Source organism: Herpailurus yagouaroundi, unplaced genomic scaffold, assembly GCF_014898765.1.
Source record: "Herpailurus yagouaroundi ecotype Mexico unplaced genomic scaffold, PumYag 142, whole genome shotgun sequence".
NCBI lineage: Eukaryota > Metazoa > Chordata > Mammalia > Carnivora > Felidae > Herpailurus > Herpailurus yagouaroundi.
In genome coordinates, this window is record NW_024412397.1 from 17445999 (window position 1) to 17454478 (window position 8480).

General features: G+C 45.8%; 1 non-coding gene across 1 annotated transcript; it reads left to right on the forward strand.

The window, feature by feature from the left end:
* The first annotated feature begins 4160 nt into the window (after positions 1–4160).
* On the forward strand, positions 4161–4267 carry LOC121033277 (U6 spliceosomal RNA). Its single transcript, XR_005791801.1, has one exon. It is a non-coding gene; the product is annotated as a U6 spliceosomal RNA (small nuclear RNA).
* The last annotated feature ends 4213 nt before the right edge of the window (positions 4268–8480 follow it).

An 8480-nucleotide genomic window follows, 5' to 3' on the forward strand; every position in this document is an offset into this window, starting at 1 on the left:
CGCCGCCGCCGCCCGCTCGCGGCGGCGCGCGCACCGAGGCCGGAGAGGTGGAGTCGGGGCTGAGCCGGGAGGGTCGGGTGGTTGCAGCCGGGGGAGGAAGCGGTGGAGGAGCTACGCTCGGGCGGCTGCGCTCCGGCGAGGAAGCGTGCTACGTCGGGGCTTCCCGAGACCGTGGGAGGAGGATTGCCTCACGCCGGAGAGGGAAGCACGCGGCTCTCCATCGCCGGCCCCCCATCCCCCCACCCCCGGTCGCGCTCAGCTGACTCGGTGACTTGCGCTGTGTCCGGCGGCGCTACTGGCACCCGCGCTGGGCGACCTCGTTTTAGGCTTTGATGTGTACGGCGTGGCTAAGGGCAGTGGTTCCTAGACGTCCAGATACCTAAAGGAAATTTGCTCGAAATCTGTGCCCACACTTTTTTTTTTTTTGTAAACTGGGCTGCAGATCTTGGAGATGATTGTTTTTAGCAGGAATTGCCTGGTTTCCTCCGAGTCGGACCGCCACCCACAGACAACTACGGGATAGTTTGGGGCAAAAGCAGGCAAACTACTTAGGAAACCCGCCAGGTACACAAGGCTTCCTGGCCCGATTTCTGGTGCCATTGATGTTTTCATCACACAGGACACCAGGATGTTTTATAGCAATTTGGGCACCCAAATTCTCCCTTTCTTCTGGCTACGTAGTTGTTCCATACAGTCTCCATCACATTTGAGCACAAGCAGTCACTATACTTTTTCATCCGATGTAAATTCGGAGTTCAGAATGCAGTTATAATGGCTAAGTGCACGACCTTTTTAGATCCAGAAAGATCTGCCGATTCTAGTTTCTATGACCGTGAACAAGTTACTTAATTCTCTGCCTCATCTGTTAAAATGGGACTGAAAATGTCGTGGTATATGTGGAGTTGTTACCAGAGTCAAGGAGTTGATTATGTAAAGCACTTAACTCGGCTTGTCACAGAGTAGATCATAAATGCTAGCTATTATGCTTACAAATGCAAAAGCTTGTTTCACATTCAGTTTGACTTGGTCAATCCTTCCCAATCACTATCTAGTGCTGTCCTGTTTTGTTTTTAGACACTGAACGTGTATCTTATGAGCGTCTATTAGCTGCATGTGCCAATTAGGGAAATCAAGTCTTTGAGGTTGTATCTGTCTAGTCTTTATTAGTTGAGACTCAACAGACTTCTTGTTTCTTTTTTTTTTTTTAATTTTTTTTTCAACGTTTATTTATTTTTGGGACAGAGAGAGACAGAGCATGAACGGGGGAGGGGCAGAGAGAGAGGGAGACACAGAATCGGAAACAGGCTCCAGGCTCCGAGCCATCAGCCCAGAGCCTGACGCGGGGCTCGAACTCACGGACCGCGAGATCGTGACCTGGCTGAAGTCGGACGCTTAACCGACTGCGCCACCCAGGCGCCCCAGACTTCTTGTTTCTAAGTCTGCTGTGTGCAAGATGTGGCTTATGCAGCTTCTCATAGGTGCGTAGGGGTGAGATGCACATCTATCTTATTTACCCAGTGAGACTCCTTCCCAGTTTGGTCAGGTGCTTCTTCATCCAATACAGCTCAGCTAGATACTGACTGGTGTCAGTCCCTCCTGTCTCTTCCTCAGCTTCTCGTCTCCCGCCAGGAGGACTGCTTACCTCATGTCACTCCAGACTGGGTCCTGTTTTACACGTGGAAACTTTATTTTCTTAAAGTAGGCCCCACCCCCAATGTGGGGCTTGAACTCTTGATCCTGAGATCAGGAATTGTGTGCTGTATGGACTGAGCCAGCCAGGGGGCCTCCTGCCTTGCAGTTGTATAACCTATGCAGTCACTCCAGCCGCCACCCTTCAGCCTCTACTTTGAACTGACGTTACATTTTATGATTGGTCTTTTTCTCCTCCCGATCAAACATTAATATTTTTATTGTGTAATTTCACCCCCTGGGGTTCTCTTAAGGAGCATAGTGGTCTAATAGGAAAAACAGAGCCTTTAGAATTAACCCCAAATTTAAAAAAAAAAATTTTTTTTTTAACGTTTATTTATTTTTGAGACAGAGAGAGACAGAGCATGAACGGGGGAGGGGCAGAGAGAGAGGGAGACACAGAATCTGAAGCAGGCCCCAGGCTGTCAGCACAGAGCCCGAAGCAGGGCTCGAGCTCACAGAGCGCGAGAGCATGACCTGAGCCGAAGTCAGACGCTCAACTGACTGAGCCACCCAGGTGCCCCAGAATTAACCCCGAATTTGAATCGTGATGCTGCCACTTGGTGACGTGACTTTAGGCAAGTTCCTTAACCTTTCAGCTTCAATTTCTACATCTGTAAGGAGCGGCAGATAATAGCACCTGCTTCAAATGATGTTACGAGAATTAAATTAGAGATGCTGATGTATACATACAAGGAGTGTCTGGGAGAAGTAGATTCAGGGTGTACTAGTACTCTCAAAATTGCCACATTAATTTTGGGAACAAAATAACAAAGAACAATTTAGCTTCTTTTCCTAGACCAGCCATCACAATCTTACACAGGTAAGAGAAAAATTGAGAGTGGAGATCTGGCTTTTAAACGCACCTTAAAAGTTCATGCACATCTTCAGAGGATCTACTTAGGAGTTCTTCCTCATTTGTTGAAAGTGACGTACATCTTTGTGAATCCAGACAATCTGCAAGAAACTTGTGGTTTCTTTCTATGGAAATTCATTGATGTAATCTTGCAAATACAAATCTGGAAACTGACTCATAGGTTTCCTTTCCTTTACACAATTTGAGTCTAGATGGTACTTTAAAAAAATGCTGGAACAACACGTTATTTCATACCTGGACAGGTTTTCAAGGGCCCAGGGTGGGAGAAGCCCTGCAGGTGTTGGGATCGGTATACAGCAGAGGGGAAGGAAACAGGAGTCTTGTGACTTAAATGGCATCCCTTCTCTTTCGCCCTTATTCCATACCAGCAACCCTCATGACCTCTGACTCAGCTCTGTGTTGAGCCCACCCGGTGCACCGTCAGACATAAGGCTCTCTACATCCACCGCAGACCCTTCTTGTTGCCATCTCCCAAAGGGTTAGGGGAATTTTCCCGTTCTGATGTCAACTTTGAACTAGTGACTAGGTGTTGTAATAGTATTCCATACCTTTCCATCATGATGAATCATCCACGGTAAAGACATTTACTTGTCTGAATTGATTGATTGATTGTTTGATTCATCCATTCGTTCAATCATTAATGAATATTTACTGGATGCCTACCTTGTGCCAGGCTCTGTGCCAAATACTGTTAAAGGGTAGTATTTATTAAGGCTTGTTTTTGGGGGGGAGGGGAAGGGGGCAGTTTTAGATGCACAGCGAAACTGGGGGGAAGGAAAAGAGATTTCCCGTATACGCTCTGCTCCCACACATGCACAACCTCCCCCCTTGTCATCATCCTGCAGCAGAGTGGTACGTTTGTTACAGCTGACGGACCTTCACTGACACATAATCACCCTTAGTCCGTAGTTTAAATCAGAGTTCACTCTTGGTGTGGTACATTCTGTGGGTTTAGACAAACGTATAATAACATGTATCCGCCATTATGGTGTCATACAGAGTGTTCTCACTGCCCTAAAAATCCTCTGTGCCCCACTCATTCATCCCGCTGCTCTTGAACTCCGATGAGTTCAGCTATCAACAGATAGTTTAGCAGTGCTTTATGAATACAACATGTCATGCTGATATCACCACCTTTCCTTTCTATTCGAGAAAACGTATCTGAGCACTGGTATTATGATAGAAATAATTTCACGTGTCATAATAGATGTGGCATTGTGATATGAAAAGTCTTGAAGCAGTTCTAATTCATGACCTTCAAAGCAAATCGTTCAGAAACTCTTGTATTCAAATGGTCATTACCAACAAATTATGGGGGACGCGGTTCAGCTGAAGGTGGGAACAGCAGTTGAGGTGCTAGGTCTCGTGGCCATGAGACTGTCGGGGTTGGGGTTTTCAAAAAGAGTACCATTAATCCACCCAATAGTCTTTTGACTTTGTGACAAAAACAACTGCATGGGGCTACAATGCAATTTATGAAGGAAGTCATTCAATAACATTTACCAGCTGCCAATCCGTACTCTCCTAGGATGTGGGAGGAACACTGGTGTTTCTCATCTTTGGCTGTACTTAAGAATCACACGAGGGCATGGCAGTTCATCAAAAAGCATAAACCTACACTAAAATTGGGCCAATACAGAGAAAATGAACATGGCCCCTGAGCAAGGATTGCCGCAGATTTGTGAAGCGTTTTGTATTTTTCTTTTGCATCTGTGTGAGATGATGGATGTTGACTAAACTTCTTGTGCTAATCATTCGATATATGTCAGATCATCATGCTGTACACCCTAAACTTATACAGTGCTGTGCATCAATTATATCAAAATGAAATCGGAAAAAAGTTAGACCTACCCTAACCTTATGATCCAGCACACCCACTTCTGGGTCTCTAGCCAAAGGAATGGAAAGCAGGACTCAAACAGATTCATAGGCTCATTATTCACAGTAGCCAAAAGGCGGACAGTCCAAATGTCCATTAACAAATGCGTTGATAAACAAAATGTGGTATTTACAGGCAGTACAATATTATTCAGCCTTGAAAAGGTAGGAAATTCTGACACACGTTACAACACGGATGAAGTTAGAAAGCATGACGCGTAAGTGAAATAAACCAGTCACAAAAGGATAAATACTGCATGATTCTAACTATACGAGGTACCTAAAAGAGACAAATTCACAGAGACAGAGGGTAGAATAGAGGTTACTAGGGCTTGCGGGGGAGAAGGGAATGGGGAGTCATTGTTTGATGGATACGCTTTTTTGTTTGGGGCAGTGAGAAAGTTCTGGAAATAGACCATGACAACAGTTGCGCAACATTGTCAAAGGACTTAATGCCGCTGAGTTGGATGCTTAAAAATGGCGAAAATGGTAAATCTTACGTTGTACATGGTTTACTACGTACACACAAAAAGAGTCACCCGAGGAACCTTAGAGACATGCTGACACCCGGCTGTAGTCCTCAGAGACTCTAATTTTAATTGGTCTCAGGTGGGGCAGCAGTAGGTTTTCATATCCCTCAAGTTATTTTAATGTACAGTCAGGCTTAAGAAGGGAGGCTTAATCTCCAGGGCAGTGAGGCTCAGCCTTGACTACACGTTAGAACTATTTGGGGAGTTTTACAGTACTCTGATGTCTGGGTGTTAACACCCAGGATTCTTATTTAATTGGCTTGGGGATGCTGCCTGGTCCCTGAGATTCTTTCTGAATTCTGCCTCTGATTCTAATATGCAAGCTAAGGTGAGAATCTTTGCTCTGGGCACACCCCACAATCTCTGCCTTTCGTCCCACCTTTAGAGAACAAGTATTTCTGTTTGTCAATGATGCAATCGAGGGCATAGTGCAAGATGGACTTCTGATGACACACAAGGGGCCAAAGGCCACTTGGATTCCTTCTCTCTACTTCCACAGAGTCAGAGTATTAAAAGTGGGAGAAGCAAAGACCAGTAGAGGGCCCAGGAGAAAGGGGTCCATCCAGTAGGCTCACTCTTACAAGAGAAAGGCTCTTTATTCTTCCTGTAGGCGGCTGGCTCCTACCATGGACAGTGCTCCCTGCCCTGTCCCCTGTCCCCCTTTGAGTTCCCCTTCCTCCCCAGGAGGGGCTCAGAGCTGACCTGCTCAGCCAGGGTCCCAAAGAACCAGGGCCGTTGAGAGTACCTCAATCAAGGGACCATACTGCTGGTGCAGGAAAAATTGGCCAGCTTACCTCAAAAGAACATCGAGATGGTAGGCACACACTATCCTCTGAGTGATCCTGACTTAACCCTCAGCCAATCTTTTGTCACTTTTCTCTTCCTTACTATTTGTATTTCTGTTCTATACAAATGCTGGCTCACTCTGCTTATTAGGTCCTGTTGTATCCTGCTATTTTGTTTGCGAATGCCTGACTCCGACCCTTGGTCCTTGGAACCAAGGCCAACTAGACCAGGGGTGGGATGGGGATTTAGTCATGAAGCTGAAAGGCAATGTGGGATGAGGGTGGCATCTAAAGACAGGAAGTACGGAGAGAGCAGACGAGGCCAATCTGCTCTAGGCCTCACTGCAAAGTAGTGGTTCCCTATTAGTCTATGTCATTTCATCAACATAGAATCCCGCCATAAGGATTTTGGCGTCCCTCACTCAGTGGTGGTAAGGGCCTTTAAGGCCCCATGTATAACATTCCCCTCTTCCATTTATGTGGCCCTTGGGAACCAACCAGGCATTGACTGGCAAGGGGACCTGGAGTTTCAGATCCTGGCTATCCCTTCAGACACAGCTGTCAAGGGAAACAAAATATAAAACAGAATCTGTGTTTCCTAGGAATTTACAGTCTTGTTGGAGAGATAAATTATATAAACACGAGAAAGTAGCAAGGCAAAGTTTTTGTTTCTGAGAGAGGGGGAGAGAGAGAGAGAGAGCGAGCGAGCATGAGTGGCGGAGAGGGGCAGAGGGAGAAAAGGAGAAAGAGAATCCCAAGCAAGCTCCAGGCTCGGTGCAGAGCCCAATGCAGGGCTTGTTCCCATGACCCTGGGATCATGACCTGAGCTGAAGTCAAGTGTTGGACGCTCAACTGACTGAGCCACCCAGGAGTCCTCAAAGAAAGGTTTTGGATCTTAGGATTTCTGTATTGTCAGCGTATTACAGCTAAATAGTTTTCCAGGGACTTATCAAAGACCTAGAGATGGGCCAGGAAGAAAGAGAAATAAACTAGGATTAGGAATGGTGGGCCCAGAGAGTTAAACGAATCTGAGCAATGGAGGCATGATTATTTCCTGGATACCAATGGTATGATTGATACATTTTTAAAAATGTGGCAGCCACGACCACTCCTACCTAGTTAATGACATTGACCCCTGCATGTGAACCCCCTTAGGTAGAAAGGAGGTTAACTGCATTTGCCTCCAGAGGTGACCTGTTCTGTTTTCTGGGGTGACTAATGGAGGACCTTAGCAGACTTTCCCAAAGATGAGTGATGGATTCAAAGTTCCTGATGGCTTTGAGTTTGGGAATTCCTTGGGATAGTATCCTGAACACATATTTGGTGGGTCGGACTGGGGGAGGGGACTAGACACTAAGTCCCCTTCCATCCTGAGGTTTTGAGTAGAAAGGCACTCGGTCCCAGAGGGAGGAGAACATGTGATCAAAGACCAGCCAGGGAGGGTAACTGCAGCTGCTCCAGGATCAAGTTAAGCCAATTAACATGTAAATGCAATTCGTTAGTGTGAGGCAGAGGGGCAAGGTTTAAATGACTGACAGAGCAAGTTGTACCATATTCGTTATTTGCTAAAATTAGATTTTGGGAACAAGCATGGCTATTTCAGCTGAATGGACATAGCATTAAATTAAAATGTGGGTAGTATTTATTTGTTAGAGGAAAGGTGAGAAGAAGTACCTGTTGAGTTGACCAATAGCTTGAATCACACTTAAGGCCTTTAAAACATTAGTTACATGCTAAGCCTTGTATGCTCATTATTCATTTGTTCTGTAAAGCCTTGTCGGTGAAAACTTTTCTTTGAAACATTTTTGTAGGAGGCTAGTTGGCACTATGAATAATTCACAGTGAATTATGAATATGGATATGAATAAGGGCATTTATTTAAAATACTCCATGATTTAAATTTTTCGTCGGTGACTGTAATGAATTTTATTTCGTGGGGTTTTGCTGTATATAGAGCAGAGCTCTTAAGCTCCTGGAAATTTTGTAAAGTTTATTTATTTATTTATTTATTTATTTATTTATTTATTTATTTTAAGAGAGACAGAGACAGCACGGCTTGGGGAGGGGCAGAGAGAGAGAGGGACAGAAAGGGAATCCCAAGCTGGTTCCACGCTGCCAGCACAGCGCTAGACGTGGGGCTCGAACTCATGAAATCGGAAGATCATCACCTGAGCCGAAACCAAGAGGCGGCCGCTTAACTGACTGAGCCACCCAGGCTCCCCTCTCCTGGAAATTTTTATGATATCTTTTTTTTTTTTAATTTTTTTTTTCAACGTTTATTTATTTTTGGGACAGAGAGAGACAGAGCATGAACGGGGGAGGTGCAGAGAGAGAGGGAGACAGAATCGGAAACAGGCTCCAGGCTCTGAGCCATCAGCCCAGAGCCTGACGCGGGGCTCGAACTCACGGACCGCGAGATCGTGACCTGGCTTAACCGAGACGCTTAACCGACTGCGCCACCCAGGCGCCCCTATGATATCTTAATATAGGTAATCAATGGTTATTTCGTGCTAATGAGAATAGCTTCATGCAAGTACACACGTAGTCTCCCGCTTAACGCTGTACGCGTGGAATGTCAGCGCTAAAGAGAACTTTGGCTGACCTAGCCCAACACCTTCAGTTTCAGAGGAGAACCCTGTGGCCTAGAGAGGTTTTCTGCCCCTCTTGAACCTCTACATAGTAGTTCTCGGTCTGTGGTCCTTGGACCAACAGCGTAGGTTT